Source organism: Erythrolamprus reginae, chromosome 11, assembly GCF_031021105.1.
Source record: "Erythrolamprus reginae isolate rEryReg1 chromosome 11, rEryReg1.hap1, whole genome shotgun sequence".
Taxonomy (NCBI): domain Eukaryota; kingdom Metazoa; phylum Chordata; class Lepidosauria; order Squamata; family Dipsadidae; genus Erythrolamprus; species Erythrolamprus reginae.
Genome location: NC_091960.1, coordinates 11,363,325 through 11,384,744, shown reverse-complemented (window position 1 = coordinate 11,384,744; position 21,420 = coordinate 11,363,325). Strand labels below are relative to the sequence as shown.

General features: G+C 40.8%; 1 protein-coding gene across 2 annotated transcripts in view; it reads right to left on the bottom strand.

Annotated features, from left to right (window-relative positions):
* Nucleotides 1–21,420, bottom strand: part of LOC139173994 (IgGFc-binding protein-like) — an 842,349-nt gene that overhangs the window by 472,189 nt on the left and 348,740 nt on the right. The gene's annotated exons all lie outside the window — the stretch shown is intronic.

Genomic DNA, 21,420 nt, shown 5'->3' with positions numbered 1-21,420 from the left:
TAATCTTGCTTCTTGCATCTCATTGCCCAGGTCAACGGAGAGCGTCTTCTCTTGCCAGCTAACTTTGGAGATGTCTCGGCTAGACAAGAAGGAAATGTTGTGCTAATTCGTAACAATTTTGGCCTGCGAGTTTATTATGACCAGAAAGACTGGGTGGCCGTCTCTGTTGCTGGTATCTACCAGGGCCTCTTGAAGGGGCTTTGTGGCAACTTCAACAAGGACAAGAACGATGAATTCTTCTTGCCTGGTGGGAAGCCCAACCAAGATTTGATTGAGTTTGCAAACTTTTGGAAAACTGAAGGTGGCACATGCCTTGAAAGCTGCAAAGAAAAATGCTCTGTTTGTGACAAAACCACTGAAGCCAAATTCCAAGACAAAGAACACTGTGGATTGATCCTAGCTAATCCAGGCCCATTCAGTAGATGCCATGCCATTGTTAACCCAGATCACTACTTCAAGTACTGCATGGCCAGGCTGTGTTCCGGTTACGGCGCGGTAGAATCGCTCTGCCAAAGTCTTCAGGTCTATGCAACAGCTTGTCAGGTGGCTGGTGCCACCATTGAGGCGTGGCGACCATTTACTCCTTGTGGTAAGTCCAGATGGAGGGTTTTCACATGGTGTTTACCCCTGAGGTTTAATCTGATCTGCTAAAGACCCAAGAGTCAACTTTGCCCAACAAGATAATCCAGCACTTTCCAATTTAGTAATTTAATTTAATTTTTTTTAAAAAAAGCTTAGCCTGTTGATTTGATTGATTTTATTGGATTTGTCTCGGGGCAGCTAACAACAGTAATAAAAACACCGTATAACAATCCAATATTAAAACAGTTAAAAACTCTTATTATAAAACCAAATATACATACAGACATACCATGCATAAAATTGTAAAGGCCTAGGGGGAAAGAGTATCTCAGTTCCCCCATGCCTGGCGGCAGAGGTGGGTTTTAAGAAGCTTACGAAAGGCAAGGAGGGTGGGAGCAATTCTAATCTCTGGGGGGGGGGAGTTGGTTCCAGAGGGCCGGGGCCACCACAGAGAAGGCTCTTCCCCTGGATCCCGTCAAGCGACATTGTTTAGTTGATGGGACCTGGAGAAGACCCACTCTGTGGACCTAACTGATTTATTGATTTATTTAGATTGTATCTGACATAAATCTGTAGTGGCTTATCAACTGCCGGCCCCTCCAGCAGCCAAATCAGAGAAGATGGAGATGTGGGATTCAGAGTCAGCATCAATTGCAATAACATTTAAACTTATATACTGCTTCATAGTGCTTTTACAGCCTTCTCCAAGCAGTTTACAGAATCAGCATATTGCTCCCAACAATCTGGGTCCTCATTTTACCCACTTCGGAAGGATGGAAGGCTGAGTCAACCTTGAGCTGGTGGTGAGATTTGAACTGCTGAAGTACAGCTAGCAGTTAGCTGAAGTAGCCTGCAGTGCTGCTGGTTTGATGTGGGTATACCTGGGCACACCCACAACAGCTCGTGCAGCTGCATTCTGGACCAGTTGTAGTGTCTGAAAACACTTTTTAAGAGTAGCCCCATGTAGAGTGTGTTGCAGTAATCAAGTTGGGAGGTGATAGGGGCATGAGTCTTCGGAGAAGGGCGGCATACAAATAATAATAATAATAATAATAATAATAATAATAATAATAATAATAATAGTGGTAGTAGTAATAGTAGTAGTAATAGTAATAATAGTAGTAATAGTAATAGTAGTAATCGTAGTAATAGTAGTAATAATAATAATAATAATAATAATAATAATAATAATAATAAAAATTAGTGAAATGCAAAGATCTAAAAATCGAGCTGCAACGACTCTGGCATGAGCCAGTGAAAGTGGTCCCAGTGGTACTTGGCACGCTGGGCGCAGTGCCAAAGGATCTCAGCGGACATTTGAAAACCATCGGAATTGACAAAATCTCCATCTGTCAATTGCAAAAGGTGGCTTTACTGGGATCGGCAAACATAATTCGCCGCTACATCACGCAGTCCTAGGTGCTTGGGAAGTGCCCGACTGGTGATGGAATACGAAATCCAGCATAGTGATCTCGTTTGCTGTGTTGTACTGACATAATAATAGTAATGGTAATGGTAATAATAATAATAATAATAATAATAATAATAATAATAATAATAATAATAATAATAGACTGTGAGAAGAGACTCCTGATCCATATAGATGCAACCAGGGGTGGGCTACGCAGGGCACCCAATTTGCACTGACAGGCATTGAAAGAAAATGCAGGGCATCCTGCATAAGCCACGCCCACAGTGTGGTAGTAAACATTTTGGTAGCCCTTCACTGGGTGCAACTGGTGCACTAGGCAAACCTGTGCAAAAGTCCCCCTAGCTGCAGCCGAGAGATGCTGTTCCGATCTCAGCTGAGAGTCTAGGAGGACCCCCAGATTGTGAACCCATTCTGAGGGGTTTAGTATTTCCCCCCGCGGAACCAAGGATGGACAGATGGAATAGTCCTTTGGAGGCAATGCCCATAGCCACTCAGTCTATTGAGCCTATTAACTCCCATCTAGACCCTCACAGCCTCCAGGCACTCGCACATCATGTCCACCGCTTCGCTGAATTTGGTGCAGATTAATTACTGCACCAAACTGGCTCTCTGTATCACTCGCTGTGAGATTATGGGAAAGATGTAAAAAAAAAGAGCAGATCTAGCAATGCTGGAAACGGCTCTCCAGAAGCGTTTTGCTAATAGCTTCCAAAGGGCAACTTTTGTTTGTGCCAAAGAGAGATCTTTTCTCAGGCTAATTTCCTTGGAGGAGGTAGCAATCCTATTCATCCAAGCATAAAGAGACAACTTTGCATGTAACAGCCCTAAGCTCAGTCACACAGATATAGAATAAAATAGAATAGAATAGAATAGAATTTTATTGGCCAAGTGTGATTGGACACACAAGGAATTTGTCTTGGTGCATATGCTCTCAACATACATAAAATAAAATATACATTTGTCAAGAATCATGTGGTAGAACACTTAATGATTGTCATAGGGGTCAAATAAGCAATGAAGAAGCAATATGAATAAAAATCTTAGGATATAAGCAACAAGTTACAGTCATACAGTCAACATGGGAGGAAATGGGTGATAGGAATGATGAGAAAAACTAGTAGAATAGAAGTGCAGATTTAGTAGAAAGTCTGACAGTGTTGAGCGAATTATTTGTTTAGTAGAGTGATGGCGTTCGGAAAAAAACTGTTCTTGTGTCTAGTTGTCTTGGTGTGCAGTGCTCTGTAGCGATGTTTTGAGGGTAGTAGTTGAAACGATTTGTGTTCAGGATGTGAGGGGTCAGTAAATATTTTCCCCGCCCTCTTTTTGACTTGTGCAGTATACAGGCCCTCAATGGAAGGCAGGTTGGCAGCAATATATATGTATACCTGCTCTTTTAAGTTTTTGGAAAACCTATGTCCGACATCCAAGTTGCTCTTTTAGGACTTCATGTGTATAACAGTGGATGCTTTCTTCTGGCTCATTTTCAGACTGGTTTTACCTGCCATGGGTCCTACTTCTTCTAGGGCTGGTGAATTCAGCCACAGTAGCATGTGAGCCATGGTTTATGGAGGCTTGTATGACTTATTCAACAAAGAAAAGTTAGCTATGGCCATATGAACTCAGGCTAAATGAAGATTTCTAAGTTGAATGTCCCAAAGGAGGCAATTGGACTTCCTTGTTTTTTTTTTTCATTTTGAAAATGTTTTGGTTCTCATCCAAGAACCTTCTTCAACTCTGACAGGATAGTGGTGAATAGAAGGAATGTAAGCCTCTTGAATGAGAAGCGAAATGTCTTCAAAAGAAAAAAAAACCATGGAAGTCTAGTGGCCTCCTGAAAAAGCCCCTTTGGGACAACCATGTCTTGGATGACTGAGAATCTCTACAGACTCTGAGTTGATTTGATGTGAGAGTGAGAGACACAAAGGAGGATTAGAAGGAAATAATTAAACAACTCATTCTGCACGGATGGTGTCAATATTTAGATTGGTGTTTCTCAACCGTGGCAAGGTTGAGGATGTGTAGACTTTAACTTCAGGTTGGATTCTCCAGCCAGCCATTCTGCTTGGGAAATCATGGGAATTGAAGTCCTCTTATCCTCAAGTTGTCAAGGTTGAGAAAAGTTTGACTTGAACTAAGTCAGTGGTTCTCAACCCCAGGGTTGAGTGTCGAATGACTATTTCACAGGGTTCGCCTAAGACCATGGGAAAATAAAAAATTCCTATGGTGTTAGGAACTAAAGATTCTATTATTTATTTATTTATTTGTTTGTTTGTTTGTTTGTTTGTTTGTTTGCTTGTTTGTTTGTTTATTCATTCATTCATTTATTCATTTGTCCAATACACAAATACATAGGAAGAAAAATAGACATGTGATAATATAAGAGGGTGAAAGTGAACTTAGAGAAGGGGATATATGAAAGAAAGAAAATATATATGATAGGTGAAAGAAAGAAAAGACAATTGGACAGGGGACGAAAGGCACACCAGTGCACTTATGTATGCCCCTTACTGGCCTCTTAGGAACCTGGAGAGGTCAATCGTGCAGAGTCTAAGGGAGAAATGTTGGGGGTTAGGGGTTGACACAATTGAGTCCGGTAATGAGTTCCACGCTTCGATAACTCGATTGTTGAAATCATATTTTTTACAGTCAAGTTTGGAGCGGTTCGTATTAAGTTTGAATCTGTTGCGTGCTCTTGTGTTGTTGCGGTTGAAGCTGAAGTAGTCATTGACCGGTAACACGTTGCAGCATATGATCTTGTGGCACCTGGGGACATATTTTTACAATGATTAAGTGTTGTACCACATGATTCTTCACAAATGTATCTTTTTCTTTTACGTACACTGAGAGCATATGCACCAAAGACAAATCCCTTGTGTGTCCAATCACACTTGACCAAGAAAGAATTCTATCAGGCGTTTACAGTCGGGGTGTCCCTCTGACCTTCCTGCCAATCAGCTTTGTTGGGAGAATTGGCGCTAAACCTATGGTTGGGGGTCACCACAACACGAGGAACTGTTTTAAAGGGGTCACGGCATTAGAAAGGTTGAGAACCACTGCACTAAGTAAACATTTATTATGGAGCTGTCCAAAAGGCATAGGCTCTCATCTAAGTCAGTGATTTTCAACCTTTTTTGAGCCATGGCACATTTTTTACATTTACAAAACCCTGGGGCATATGGGGGGTGGGGCTAAAAAAAGTTTGGACAACATTTTTTTCTCTCTCTTCCTCCCTTTCGCTCTATTTCTCTCTCCCTCCCTCTTTCTCTCCCTTCTTTTTTCTCTATCTCCATCCCTCTTTCTTTCTCCCTTCCTTCCTCTCTCTTTTGCTCTCTTTCTCCCTCCCTCTATGTCTTTCTCTTTCCCACCATCCCTCCCTCCCTCTCTCTCTCTCTTTCTTTCTCTTTCTTTCTCTCTCTCTCTTGCTCTCTCTCTTGCTTTCTCTCTCTCTTTTGCTTTCTTTCTCTCTCTTGTTCTCTCTCTCTCTCTTGCTTTCTCTCTCTCTTCTTTTCTTTCTCTCTCTCTTTCTTTCTCTCTTTCTCTCTTTCTTTCTCTCTCTCCCTCTTGCTTTCTTTCTTTTTCTCTTTCTTTCTTTCTTTCTCTCTCTCTTTTTTTCTTTCTCTCTCTCTTTCTTTCTCTCTCTCTTGTTTTCTTTCTCTCTCTGAGCTTCACGGCACACCTGACCATGTCTCACTGCCCACTAGTGTGCCATGGCACACTGGTCGAAAAACACTGGTCTAAGTGATGCCTCCTAACTGGGATTCCTGAAGAAAGTAAGGACCGAGAAGTCTATACAGTTGGATGATGGTGATGATGATGGTATTTTCATGTCAAAACATGAACGCTCACATACTCACATACTTGAACTCTGCTCCCACAGCCCCTCTAAACTGCCTGCCTGGAACCCATTATGAGCCTTGTGCTCAGCACTGCAACGGCACCTGTGCAAAGGATCTCGTGTGTGTGGATCCATGCGTCGAAGGCTGCGTGTGCAACCCGGGAACATGGGCCAACGGAGCAGCCTGCGTGACTGCAGAACAGTGTGGATGCTGGTATAATGGGAGGTTTGTCCCGGTGAGAAGGCTTTTTTTTTAATTTATTTTTAATTTGGACTACCCTCTTTTCCAGAAATCAGCTATGGAGAATTCCAAGGTTATGATGGGTGTGTGTGTGTGTGTGTGTGTGTGTTAAAATGTCAACAATGTTTGCCTGCTTTTTTTAAAAAAAATGTGCAATAGAATACAGAGTTGAAAGGGACCTTTGAGGTCTTCTAGTCAAACCCCCTGCTTAGGCAGGAAACCCTACACTACTTCAGACAAATGGTTATCCAATATCTTGAAAACTTCCAGTGTTTGGGGCATTCACAACTACTGGATGCAGAAGTTCTACTGATTAATTGTTCTAACAGCCAGGAAATTTCTCCTTAGTTCTAAGTTCCTTCTCTCCTTGTTTAGTTTCCACCCATTGCTCCTTGTGCTGCCTTCGGGTGCTCTTTGGAGAATAGGTTGACCCCTTATTCTTTGTAGAAGCCCCTACATATTGGAAATATAAATGCATCATCACATCGTGGTGGCCTTATCTAAACACTTTTGCCCATATCCTCTCTCCAATCCTGTCCAGAATGTCTGGAAAATATAATAAAAAACAAAATTGAACGGGTGCAAAGATGGGCTACAAAAATGGTGGAAGGTCTTAAGCATAAAACTTATCAGGAAAGACTTCATGAACTCAATCTGTATAGTCTGGAGGACAGAAGGAAAAGGGGGGACATGATCGAAACATTTAAATATGTCAAAGGGTTAAATAAGGTTCAGGAGGAAAGTGTTTTAATAGGAAAGTGAACACAAGAACAAGGGGTCACAATCTGATAGTTGGGGGAAAGATCAGAAGCAACGTGAGAAAATATTATTTTACTGAAAGAGTAGTAGATGCTTGGAACAAACTTCCAGCAGACGTGATCGGTAAATCCACAGTAACTGAATTTAAACATGCCTGGGATAAACATAGATCCATCCTAAGATAAAATACAGGAAATAGTATAAGGGCAGACTAGATGGTCTTTTTCTGCCGTCAATCTTCTATGTTTTAATCTTCTAAAAAAAATCCAATCAAATAGTAACCAGCATGGTATGATCAAAGGTCTACCTATTTTTTTAATATATAAAATCCAACCTGACTTAAAAAAAAAAAAAGCATTCCCTGAGTTAAAACACATGATAATTTAACATATTTTGTGCTGGTGTTAAGGAAGGGGAAATTAATGAGTCCTCTTTCCATCTTGGCTTACCGATTAATGGGAAAACCAACCTTCTTCACTCCTCTTAAGCATGCTTGAGCTAATTCAGATTTATTTATTTATCTGTTTCGATGGGGTTCGGGGGAAGAGCCGAGGGGGTTTATTCCACACTAGGCTTTTTCAACTCTGCATTTCTCCATGCATGTAACAACCAGAGTTTTTGGCTCGATTCCTCTCGTAACTCACCACCTGAATTTGCTATTTTAGGAAATGATACTACACTCTGCTGGTTATATTGCCCTTGGAGCAGTTTCATAGCAGAGCAATAAAAGAACTGAGCCACAAACGACTCTTATGAATGATGGTAGTGATCATGTTCTACAACAGCCAAAGTCTATGGACTCCATATATGGAATTCAGTCTTTTGCTCTGTTTTTAAGGGCTATTTTCCAGTCCTAAGCACATTTCTATACCTTGTGTGCAGAATAAAAGCTACAAATGTGTGAATGGAGGCATGCATACACCCACCCACCCATACATGTATATTTTGCTTAAAATTTAATGGAATATTCCTGTTCCCTGGATAGGAATATTCAGCCCCAAACATTGGCGCTTTTACAGCCATCTGCATATCCAATACGGATGGGTATTTTTTCTGCATTGCCGTTAGATCTTCATTTTTCTTTCTTCTTCTTCTTTCAGACTCTTTCCAAGTTGGCTGAACCCATAATTTTGAGTAATGCGCGAAATAATAGCGCTACCCACGAATGCCTCTAACTTTCCCTCGCTTTTTTATTAAATTACATATTGCAGATGGTGTTTGATGTTTGCAATTGTTTGTATGTTGATGTCAACGTGGTAACATCTTGAACTTCCCTCCCTCCATTTATTGCTGTTCATAATCTTATTATTCTTTTTTGGCGTTGTTCTTTCTTGAATTTTTGGAAAACAAAACTAATCCTTGTTCTTTTTGTTTTTTTGTTTTTTAAATAAAACCTCACAAAACAAAAACAACACAACCCACGTGATAGAAATCTCCATATATTCCCCTAGCTGGAGAAGATGAATCTTCAGTATTCAATTATGGAGCAATGGAAACTGCAGTTTAATGTTTCCAAATGCAAAATAATACACTTGGGGAAAAGGAATCCTCAATCTGAGTATTGTATTGGCAGTTCTGTGTTAGCAAAAACTTCAGAAGAAAAGGATTGAGGGGTAGTGATTTCTGACAGTCTCAAAATGGGTGGACAATGAGGTCAGGTGGTAGGGAAAGCAAGTAGAATGCTTGGCTGCATAGCTAGAGGTATAACAAGCAGGAAGAGGGAGATTATGATCCCGCTATATAGAGTGCTGGTGAGACCACATTTGGAAGACTGTGTTCAGTTCTGGAGACCTCACCTACAAAAAAATATTGATAAAATTGAACGGGCCCAAAGACGGGCTACAAAAATGGTGGAAGATCTTAAGCATAAAACCTATCAGGAAAGACTTCATGAACTTGATCTGTATAGTCTGGAGGGCAGAAGGGAAAGGGGGGACATGATCGAAACATTTAAATACTGTTAAAGGGTTAAATATGGTTCAGGAGGGAAGTGTTTTTAATAGGAAAGTGAACACAAGATCAAGGGGGCACAATCTGAGGTTAGTTGGGGGAAAGATCAGAAGCAACGTGAGAAAATATTATTTGACTGAAAGGGTAGTAGATGCTTGGAACAAACTTCCAGTAGACGTGGTTGGTAAATCCACAGTAACTGAATTTAAACATGCCTGGGATAAACATAGATCCATCCTAAGATAAAATACAGGAAATAGTATAAGGGCAGACTAGATGGACCATGAGGTCTTTTTCTGCCGTCAATCTTCTATGTTTCTATATTTTGATGGAATGTCTTCTTCTTTTTCTCCAGCAAGGGCAGAGCTGGATAACTCCAGACTGTAAGACGAAATGTAGCTGCACAGGCCGTGATGAGATATCCTGCCTCCTCCACAGCTGTAGAAATGGCGAAGCTTGTGGCGTGAGAGATGGGCTACGGGGTTGCTTCCCCAGTGAAGGCCATTGCATCATGATACCAGGTCAACATTTCTCTTCCTTCGACGGCCTTTCTGGAGATGTCATTTATTTTGGAGCCTACCACTTGGTCTCCCTTTGCGACACCCTCTCTGACCAGTGGTTCCGCCTGGTCGCTAAAGTCACCAAGTGCCAGCCTCCCCAAAAGGCCGCTGTCACCTTGTACCTCTTCTTAAAAGATGCATTCATTACGGTGAACGACCAGAAAGAAGTCTGGGTAAGTGGAAACTAAACCATGGAAGGGGCTCTATTCATGATCTATTTAAAAAATCTCCTAATGTGGGTATGCTGAGTCTACGGAGAGGGGCAGCATATTAATCTAATTAATAATAATAATAATAATAATAATAATAATAATAATAATAATGCATCAACTTACGACTACAATCAAACCCAACATTTATGTTGCTGAGCAAGGCTCCGTTTATGACTTGCCTTGTCAATAATGATGATGATGATGATGATGACGATGACGATGACGATAACGATAACGACAACGACAACAACAACAATAACAATAACAATAACAATAACAACAACAATAATAATAATTTATTTATTTATTATTTATTTATTATTTGGATTTGTATGCCGCCCCTCTCCGAAGACTCGGGGTGGCATACAAATAATAATAATAATAATAATAATAATAATAATAATAATAATAATAATAATAATAATAATAATAATAGTTGCCCCCACCCTCCTTGCCTTTCGCAAGCTCCTTAAAACCCACCTCTGTCGTCAGGCATGGGGGAATTGAAATTTCCCTCTCCCCCCATGACTTATAGAATTTATACACGGTATGCTTGTATGTATGATTGGTTCTTTAAATTGGGGTTTCTTAGATTATTTTTAATATTAGATTTGTTTACATTGTCTTTTTTACTGTTGTTAGCCCCCCCCCGAGTATGTAAGTAAGTAAGTAAGTAAGTAAGTAAGTAAGTAAGTAAGTAAGTAAATAAATAAATAAATAAATAAATAAATAGTATACATATGCTATCTTTTCAGAGCACTAGTAGCTGCTGCAGGGGACAGGGGAGGAACCACGCGGTATCTGTGTACCACTCCTGTACTGCTCACAGTTAGGGGATTTTTTGACGCTGACCTCTCTAAAGACCCTGGCCTGACCTAAACACCCAGACTTACTCTACAGACCCCTAATTGTTTGCTTTATGGCAACACAGTGCACCACAGTCACTGAGCTGCAGTGTTTGCGTGGTTTCTGTGCTCAGCCACTCTCAGTAGGAGGTCAGGGTCCGCTCCAGTGCGAGGATGAAAGAGCTCACCACGTTTGCCAGGACTCCTACGGTTCCTCCTCCGCGTCCCAGCAGATGCGGTCAGCTCTTTCATCCTCACACTGGAGCGGACCCCGACCTCCGTGGACAGGTCACAGATAGCAGGCAGGCCAGATGCGGCCCATGGGCCACCCCTTGCCCAGGTCTGTTATTACTGTTGTTATTGACTTTTATTGTTAGATTTTTAACTTTTAACTATTATTGCTGTATTTATTCCTATTGTTAGCCACTATGAGTCAGTTTGGAATGAGCAGCATATAAATACAATAAATTAATTAATTTTGCCGGCCTTCTTCGGGTCCCGTCGACTAAACAATGTCGTCTGGCGGGACCCAGGGGAAGAGACTTCTCTGTGGTGGCTCTGACCCTCTGGAACCAGCTCCCCCCTGAGATTAGGATTGCCCCTGTCGCGCTGGAAATTGCCAGCCCCCAAAGACATTGAGAAACATCCAGTAGTTAGATAGTTAACTCTGTCTAGTAATGTAGCTCCTCCTGTGTGATGTAACCTGTTTGCTCACATCCTCTCTTCTTGATGAAGAAGGGCGGTCTCTAACTTAGAGATCCATCTTTACGGTTCATCTTCTCTAGCTATAAGATGTGCCATCTTGTGTCTCTTCAGACATTTCTTATTTTTATACTTTTCTAATAAAAGTAATTTGTTCATTCGAACATGCTTTGTCTGTACTTCAATAACCATCACCTCCGGAAGGTCCTGGCTCACTCCTCACGGACTGAGCGCCTTGCTTAAGGTAAAGGTTCTTCTAATCCCGACAGCCCCCACCCGCCTTGCCTTTCGTAAACTCCTTAAAACCCACCTCTGCCGTCAGGCATGGGGGAACTAAAACATCTCCCCCTTGCCCATGTTGTTTTGCTCTTTGATTGATTGTGTGCTTGTTTTTATATATATTGGGATTGTTTTATGAATTTCCTAACTTAAAATTGTAATTGGATTGGTGGGCATTGGATTTGTCACTATGTACTGTTTTTTTTTGCTATTGTTGTGAGCCGCCCTGAGTCTGCGGAGAGGGGCGGCATACAAATCTAAATAATAAATAAATAAAATAAATAAATATAAATCCAATAAATCTAATCTAATCTAAATAAATAAATAACTTTATTGGGTCTCTGTTTGTGCATTCCAGGTGAATGGGCAGCCGAAGAGAATCCCATTCGAGGTCACCAACCTAGTGAAGTTTGACTTGACCGGCGACGTGATCGTCCTGCAGACACCTCAGCTTCAAATATCATTTGGCCCAAATGGCAGAGTAGCCGTGTCCGCCAGCCTGGATTTGTCAGGGAGAGTGTGCGGAGCATGTGGAAACTTCAACTTCAACCTGAGGGATGACTTCAAGGGGCCAGACGGAGTGGGCGTCAGCACCGTTTTACAGCTCTTGTTGTCTTGGACGGCAAGAGATTTCGCTGATCTGGTAAATGAGTTTTTGATTATTTCTCCCGACAGATCCTTCTTCCCCTGTCTTCCAGGCTAATCTATTGATAATAATGCTTTACTTGAATTAAGTTTGTGTGTGTGGGAAACGGTGGCTCAATGGTTAAGGGTGCTGGGCTAGTTAGCTGGAAAGTGGACAGCCTGTGTTTGAGATCCAAATGGCACTTTAAAAAAAAATTCCTTTTTTTTTTTAAAAAATTTCAATTTAAAAGTACAAGAATCAGGAAAATGAGAAGGAAAATATTACATAAGTGGTATTTTACTCCCGTTCAACTCGCACATTTTCAGCAGAATGTCAGGGGGAATTGTTGGCTTGGGTGTCAAGACAAAGGAGTGTTTATGCATATGTTTTGGGAATGCCCGATAGTGCAGGAATTTTGGCAAAAAGTGAAAGAGGATATCAATAGAATGCTAAATATACAATGGACAATCACTAAGGAAATGGCAGTGCTAGTAAAAAGCAATGCGATGGGAGAATTTAGAGAAATAAAAAAAGCAGCAATAGAAAGCGCTCAGGCAGTAATAGTTTTGGGTTGGAAGGATGCGACAAAATGGACAATGCAAAATTGGTATAGGTACATGGTGGACTGTATTCAATTTGAAATTATGGATAAAAGGATAAATTCGGATAATGAAACTGAGTTGGGACAACTGATGGGACAGTGGGACAAGGTAAGACGATATATGACAAGCAGAATCCGAGACCAAGCTACAAGAAATAAATTGGAATCACTCTATAATATGTAAATAGATATATTGCTCTTGGGTCAAGTGGACTACACAAGAAACACCCCCGATTTGGTGGTGGGGAATGTGTGTGTGGCACATTTCACTATGCACTGTTTTATGTTATGTGATATATAAATTTGTTAAAAAATAATTTAACCCTGCTGTTCTGTTTAAGAAAAGTAACAAATCTTCTGTTCCCGGGTCACCCTGACCCGGACCGAAAACTCTTCATTTGCAGTGCTTATGTTTGGTCAATTTGAATACTTTTTTCACTTGGAAAGTAGTCTGAACATTTCTGCACACAATGATATGAAAATTGAACTGAAGAAATTAATCCTTATTGGTTTATTTTGCACATAAATATGCCTCCCCCCCCGTTTTTGTGAATTTTCTTTAGGTTTATTGATAATTATGCCTGAAAAATACATTCTATTTTACTAAAGTTGGTATGGGATTGGTAGCTTGAACATTTCTGAACATAATGATATGAAAATTGAACTGGAAAAATTGATGCATATTGGTTTATTTTGTTGATGAAATGCACGCCCCCCCCGTTTTTTTTAAATAGTCTTCACTTTATGGATAGTTTTGCTAGAAAAATACATTCTATTTTACTAAAGTTGGTGTGGGATTGGTAGCTTGAACATTTCTGAACATAATGATATGAAAATTGAACTGGAAAAATTGATGCATATTGGTTTATTTTGCACATAAATTATGCCTCAATTATTTCAATTTATATAAAAATTATGCTGTTAATTTCAAACTTACATACTTTTTTTTAGTAAAATGGATTTGTTTCATAAAATTAGTTCTCTGGCTACAATGTGGTTGATTTTCAAAAGGATATTCCAAATATTTCTAGACAAATATGTATAAACAGTGACAATAATGGCACACAGCAAGGCCGAGGGGGGGGTGGCCCTTTTGTGGCAAAAATAAACCAATAAGAACCATTTTTTTCAGTTCATTTATATTTTTCTTATATTCAGAAATGTTCAATTTAGTATATCAAACCTTTTGGGGGAAAATTCCTTAGGGATTTGTAGCCTTAAAAAATAGAAATTGACACGAAATTAAAAAAGGATGGGGGGAGGGGCTTTTTGATCAAAATAAAAATATAAGTCTCAATTTTTCCAGTTCAATTTTCATATCATTATGTTCATAAATGTTCAAACTAGTTTTCCAGTTGAAAAAGTTTTCAAAAAGACCAAATTCAAGTACCTAAAAAAATCATTTTGGTCCGGGTCTATATGACCCGAACAGACTAAACGTGACTTTTTTTTTGTCCAGAAAAAAAAATTTCCCCCACCCCCACAAATATTTTTTTGATGATCAGTATTGTTAAATTGAGTAAATGAATGCCTAAGATTTTAAAGAATATTTCGGATTTGGAGCATAAAAAAATAAAAAGTGAAAATGGTTGCAAGCAGCCAAGGGGGAGGGGGGAGGCCTTATTTCTGATGTTAAAAAACCAATAAGAATCATTTTTTTCAGTTCCTTTATATTTTTCTTATATTCAGAAATGTTCAAGCTACCAATCCCACACCAACTTTAGTAAAATAGAATGCATTTTGCAAGCAAAACTATCCATAAATTGAAAAAAAATTCACAAAAACGGGGGGGGGGCGTGCATTATATCCACAAAATAAACCAATAAGATTTACTTTTTTCATTTCAATTTTCATATCATTGTGTGCAGAAATGTTCAGACTACTTTCCAAGTGAAAAAAGCTTTCAAAAAGACCAAACATAAGCACTGCAAATGAAGAGTTTTCGGTCCGGGTCAGGGTGACCCGGGAACAGAAGATTTGTAACTTTTTTTGCCCAGCAAAAGCTAAGCCCCCCACCCCCCAAAAAAAATTCTCATAGAGAGAACCCCTGAAATGATGAAACTACATGAAATTTCAAGTTTCAGATATGCAGGGAAAATTTTTTACAGGGACTCAAACTTGGCTTCGGGTCACATACGACCCGAACAGAACAGCAGGGTAAAAAAATATTTAAAAAAAGAGACGGGACGAGTTTCTGTCTTTGGCCCAGCTCCTGCCCACCTAGCAGTTGGAAAGTATTGCAAATGTGAGTAGATAAATAGGTTCATATGATCTTCAGACAATTCTGGCTCCCTCAGTTGAGAAACAGAGATGGGCAGACACGACTAAAACCAGCAAGCTGAGCTATCAACTTTCTAAAAGAACCATTGACTTGAAAATCTATGGAGATTCCCAATCCTCCAGGCTATGGTTGTCCAAAAGATGTTGGGTTTTTTTCAACTGGGCTTTCTTGGTGTTTTTCTTTGAAGACATTTTGCTTTTCATCCAAAAAGTTTCTTCAGCTCTGGGTATGTCTAATTGAATGTAATGAAGGGATTTATATTCCTATATACGAGGGTTATCTGGAAAGTAAGGTTACCAGACACGTACCTCTTGCAGGGAATAAAATACAGGAAATAGTATAAGGGCAGACTAGATGGACCATGAGGTCTTTTTCTGCCGTCAATCTTCTGTGTTTCCATGTTTCTATGTTTCTTATGACCTTGAAATGTAATGAAGGCATTTGTGGACATTGTGGTTTTTTTTTTCCCCATTTAACATTTTGGAATCTCTTCTCTGGCTCTTAGCTATGGTCTCCAATGGTTTTTTTTTTTTTTAAATGCTCTGGGAAACAGGTGCTTTGATGCAGCATCATGGGCTGGCGACGTTTGGAAGAGGGGCCATTAATGTCTGACAGGCAGAGCCGAGAGCTTCTGCTGCCCTCAATGCAGGAGAAAGATATGGCTGCATCTGGGAGCCATTTGTCACTCACCAAAACGTTTCCCCCTCCGAAATAGATAACAACGTTTTTTTTATTCTGTTGTAAATCACAAAACTGTAAATGTACCCGAGCGAACGGCTGGAAATACTGGAGTCTGACCTCCTGGACATATTTAACAGAGCTCAGATTTATACACATTCCCTTGCAGTGAAAAGGCTCTAGTGTGTGTACCTTAGGTCTCCCAGCTGCTCCATCCATTTTAAGAGGAAGCATCAGGGTTCCTGGGGCTTGTAGAATAGAATACAGTAATACCTCGTCTTACGAACTTAATTGGTTCCAGGACAAGGTTCGTAAGGTGAAAAGTTCGTAAGATGAAACAAGGTTTCCCGTAGGAATCAATGGAAAAGCCAATAATGCGTGCAAGCCCATTAGGAGAATCGAAAATTTATTTATTGGATTTATATGCCTCCCCTCCCCTCTCTGAAAAATATTAAGGCTTAAAAAAAAAAGCGGTGGCCAGACAAAGTTGAGGCAAACAGAGTGGGTGGAGGGAGTCCCAAAGAAGCAAGGTGAAAAGAGCCTCTCTTGAGCTCCATGAGTCCTTGCCTCCCGTTTTTGTCCACCCTACTCTGCTCATCTCCCCCAAACCTTTCTCCTCCCTTGAGCTCCATGAGTCTTTTCTTCCTGTTTTTGTCCCCCCTACTCTGCCCAGCAGAGCGCCCGTTTTTGCGATCCTGGGATTCTCCTCCTGGGATTTCCCTACAGCATTGCAAAAACGCGGAAGTCAGGAGGTGGGGTTTCCCATGGAGGGGAGCCTCAGGGGATCCCAGGATTGCAAAAACCTGCACTTGGCTTGCAACGAAAGTCCGGAGGCGGGGCATCTCAGTGGCGGCAGCAGGTTTGTAAGGTGAAAAAAGTTCGTAAGAAGAGGCAAAAAAATTCCGAACCCTGGGTTCATATCTCGAAAAGTTCATATGATGAGAGGTTCGTATCATGAGGTATCACTGTAATAGAGTTGGAAGGGGCTTTGGAGATCTTGTAGTCCAACCCCCTACTTAGGCAGGAAACCACACATCACTTCAGACAAATGGTTACCCAGTCTCTTCTTAAAAACTTCCAGTGTTGGAGCATTCACAATTTCTGGAGGCAAGTTGTTCCACTGGATCCACTGGTTAATTGTCCTAATGGTCAGGAAATTTCTCCTTAGCTCTAAATTGCTTCTGTCCTTGATTAGTTTCCACCCATTGCTTCTTGTTCTACCATCAGATGCTCTGAAGAATAGGTTGACTCCCGTACTTTTGTGGCAGCCCCATAGATATTGGAACACTGCTATCGTGTCTCCCCTGGTCCTTCTTTTCATTAAACTAGACATACCCAATTCTAGCAATTAAATGTTTTAACCTCCAGTCTCCTAATCATCTTTGTCGCTCTTCTCTGCCCTCTTTCTAGAGTCTCAACATCCTTTTTGCATCATAGCGACCAAAAACTGAATGCAGTATTCCGAGTATGGTCTTACTAAGGCCTTATGAAGTGGTATTAACAATTCACTTGAAGGCTTCTCCTTCTGTGGACATGAATGGGGTGGGAGGGTGCGGGGGAGATCTGCATACAGTAAAGATTTGGGTGGCATACATGAGACTTTGCAGATCATACCAGAAAGCAGGGGTCACAGTTATACAGTGATACCTCGTCTTACAGACTTAATTGGTTCCGGGACGAGGTTTGTAAGGTGAAAAGTTTGTAAGAAGAAACAATGTTTCCCATAGGAATCAATGGGAAAGCGATTAATGCATGCAAGCCCAAAACTCACTCCTTTTGCCAGCCGAAGCGCCCGTTTTTGCGCTGCTGGGATTTCCCTGAGGCTCCCCTCCATGGGAAACCCCACCTCTGGACTTCCGTGTTTTTGTGATGCTGTAGGGGAATCCCAGCAGCACAAAAACGGGTGCTTCGCTGGCAACGGAAGTCTGGAGGTGGGGTTTCCCAGTGAGGGGAGCCTCAGCGAATTGCAGCATCGCAAAAACATGGAAGTCCTCAAAAGCCCACCTCCGGACTTCCATGTTTTTGTGATGCTACGATTTCGCTGAGGCTCCCCTCGCTGGGAAACCCCACCTCCAGACTTCCATTGCCAGCAAAGTGCCTGTTTTTGCTGGGATTCCCCTGCAGCATCACAAAAACAAAAACATGGAAGTCCGGAGGTGGTGTTTCCCCTGGAGGGGAGCCTCAGGGGAATCCCAGCAGCGCAAAAATGGGGGCTTCGCTGGCGGGGCATCCCAGTGGCAGTGGCTTGGGTTTGTAAGGTGAAAATAGTTTGGAAGAAGAGGCAAAAAAATCTTAAACCCCGGGTTTGTATTTCTAAAAGTTTGTATGACGAGGCGTTTGTAAGACGAGGTATCACTGTATTTTGTTTTTTTAAGTGTTCCCTTTATTTTAATTTTTTGAACAGTATAGTTTGTATTCCAGTCTACTGGGCTCAGCCACTTCCCTATCACACACTCAACCATCAACACAGAGATAAAGACCTTTAAAGCCCTTCATGGCATCGGACCAGAATATCTCTGAGACCGCCTTCTGCTGCATGAATCCCAGCGACCGATTAGGTCCCACAGAGTGGGCCTTCTCCGGGTCCCGTCAACTAAACAATGTCGGTTGGTGGGCCCCAGGGGAAGAACCTTCTCTGTGGCAGCCCCGACTCTCTGGAACCAGCTCCCCCCAGAGATTAGAACTGCCCCTACCCTCCTAGCCTTTCATAAGCTGCTTAAAACCCACCTTTGTCGTCAGGCATGGGGGAACTGAGATATCTCCCCCAGGCATATACAATTTATGTATGGTATGTTTGTATGTATGTTTGCTTAATAATGGGTTTTTAAAAAATACTTTAAATTGTAAATTATTAGATTTGTCATGAACTGTTTTATTGTGTTGTGAGCCACCCCGAGTCTACGGAGAGGGGCGGCATACAAATCTAATCAATAAATCAATCAATAAATAAAGGAGAACCCACATAATATATAGGAACAGCTGAAGACAAGTCAGAGAAACTAACCAAGTCAGGGACATGAACCGGAAAAGGAGACCAAGATCTCAGCAGTAAGATCGCTCTGATAGCGAAATTAGTACCGTACGTTCCCTTGCGATGACCACGTTGCTCTCTAAAAATCCCTATTTGCTTTGTGTTCTTTGCTAGACACCGTTTCTCAAACGTCCTTCCTTCTCCTTATGCTTTATCTCTCTTTTACTTCATAGTGTGCCTAGGGATGAGATTGAACAGGCTGATCGGATGATGCTAATCGGATAGTGGATTGAAATCGGGAAGAAAGTCTCCACCATCAAAAGGACGTTGACGTGGGAGGCAGAACTTTGCGGAGGTCTGAGTTTCCACAGGAATCGTTCCAACGAAGCTAAGCCACGCGGAATTCGAAACTCTGTAAAAGTAGATTCTCTTAATTTAAAAAATTGATTCCTTCTATGGGGACCCTTTGCCATAATAATTTAGTTTCATGCGATCCTGTGGAAGGGGGTAGCAAGGCTTGTATTTCGTGGAGAAGGATCAAAACGGCTCATCTGATCATCGTAACCAAAAGGAATAAGGGGGAACATGAAAAGTGGGGTGCTGTTTTCAAGGCCAAATCTAACTATTTGATTGCCGATATAGATTTGGATGCTTTTTCTGTGTGATTAATGATTGCCAATACACCTTTTCCATCTCTTCTACAATCTTTACTCAATCTATTGTTGTTTTTGCTATATCTCGGTCAGTTTGACTGGCAACCCAGAAATCACTGTATTTTAATAAAGAGTCTTGCTTCAAATCTTCATTGTTTGGGTTGCTGTTTTTCCCCCCCCATGGTAGCTAGATCTTGGTTTAACCTCCTCCTCTTGCTCCTAGCTTAAGGCTTTGATTGTGACGAGGGATCATTGTTTATTAAAATGGGCCAGTGGGTTCTTTGAATGCGAGACAGGTGATGGATGTGAGGTTTGAATGAGAGAACATGTTTATGGAATTCTTCTGACTTATCTTTGGGGCTGAATCAATAGCTATAGCCTTTAGCAAAATTGTAGGTGGATTTGTTGTTCATGTGTACCTGCATTTGGTTGCCTCGGTGTGTATAAGAAAGATTGAAAGTCCAAAGACATTGCAACCAATTAAATTCCACCATCCCCTATTCTCACTATTCTACAGAGCCTGCTAAGTTCTTCCTCCTTGGAATGGCTTTTATATGAAACTGTATGAATACAGTGTAAAGGTTTCTGTTAAAGCTGCAACAAGTTTAATGTAAACAGCATGAAAAACTGCAAAATCTTTTATCAAAAGCTTTAATTGATTCTAACAGTTTCAATAGCATTAGTTCAAAATGATTCAAAACATTCAACCTCCCTCACCACCAAAAAGATAAAATAAAATAAAAGCTATATATCTAAACCATATGTTGCCATCAACGGCTACTATGTATATTTAGAGCTACCGTATCTAGATTGCAAGTATCTGAATGACCACCAGACAGCAGCGAAGAGGTGGAAATCTCTGGGGACACCTGGTGGTCAACTGAACTTTTGCACCTCAAATATGGTCGCCGCATCAATTCAGCAAATCATGCATTTCAGATTGGTGTTTGGTAGGTAAAGTAATAGAAAACATCAAAGTAAAAAAAAAAAATCCTGCTCAAAAACCAGATCCTAGCTAGAATCTGAGTTAAATACAATCATTTCAATTGCTGGGGCTTCAGCATTTGTGACTCAATGGTGGGATTCAGACATCAGTATGCTGGTTATGTTAATTAATAAGTAAGTTTGTAGGATATGTGAATCCAGTTGGTGGGAGTTAGCTGTTGGCAGCAGAACAAAAGATGCTATGTTCTGCTTACAAGACCAGTTGCTCACTTGTGGTCTGGGACACTAGAACAAAGTTTCCCAACTTTGACAAATTTAACACACATGGACTTCAACGCCCGGAATTCTGCAGCTAGCCTTGACAACTTTAAGACACGTGGAATTCAGCTCCCAGAATTCCCAAACCAGTCATGCAGGCTTAAAGTTACTAAGGTTAGGAAACCATGCACTAGAAGATATTCCTGCTTGTTTGAAAAGATGAATTTGTCAAATTTGCATTCAGTATTCAATATACATATTTTAAAAATACATAAAAATTCACACAATCCCTTGGGGAATCCCTTTCTCACCCAGTTCCCTTAATGTAATGAAATTGTGGATTCTCTTCTCCAAATACTGATGCGCCTGTGGGTTTTTAATATACATACTTTTACCATTTTAGCTGTAAACGCCACTGCCCAATGTGCTCAAATGCAGATTTTTTTTTTCCAGAGATGCTAATTGAATGAGTTCATATAAAGAAAGGAATTTTCTCTTCCATCCATCCATGATGAAGTCCAGACTGCATTCCTCGGAATGTTGGTGTTTATGAAAACTGGTCTTGAATCAAGGTGCCGTAAAGGAGTGGGTTTTGAAATAAGCTGTGAAATAAATAAGTAAATAAGTAAGTAAGCAAGCAAGCAAGCAAGCAAGCAAGCAAGCAAGCAAGCAAGCAAGCAAGCAAGCAAGCAAGCAAGCAAGCAAGCAAGCAAGCAAGCAAGCAAGCAAGCAAGCAAGCAAGCAAGCAAGCAAGCAAGCAAGCAAGCAAGCAAGCAAGCAAGCAAGCAAGCAAGCAAGCAAAGAAGTAAAGAAGTAAAGAAGTAAAGAATGAATGAAGGAAGAAATGAATGAATGAATGAATGAATGAATGAATGAAGGAAGGAAGGAAGGAAGGAAGGAAGGATGGATGGATGGATAGATAGATAGATAGATAAATAAATAAACAAATAAATAATTAAATAATTAAATAAACAATAGTGTCCCGTTTTAACGAAGTTATAATCTGGTCAC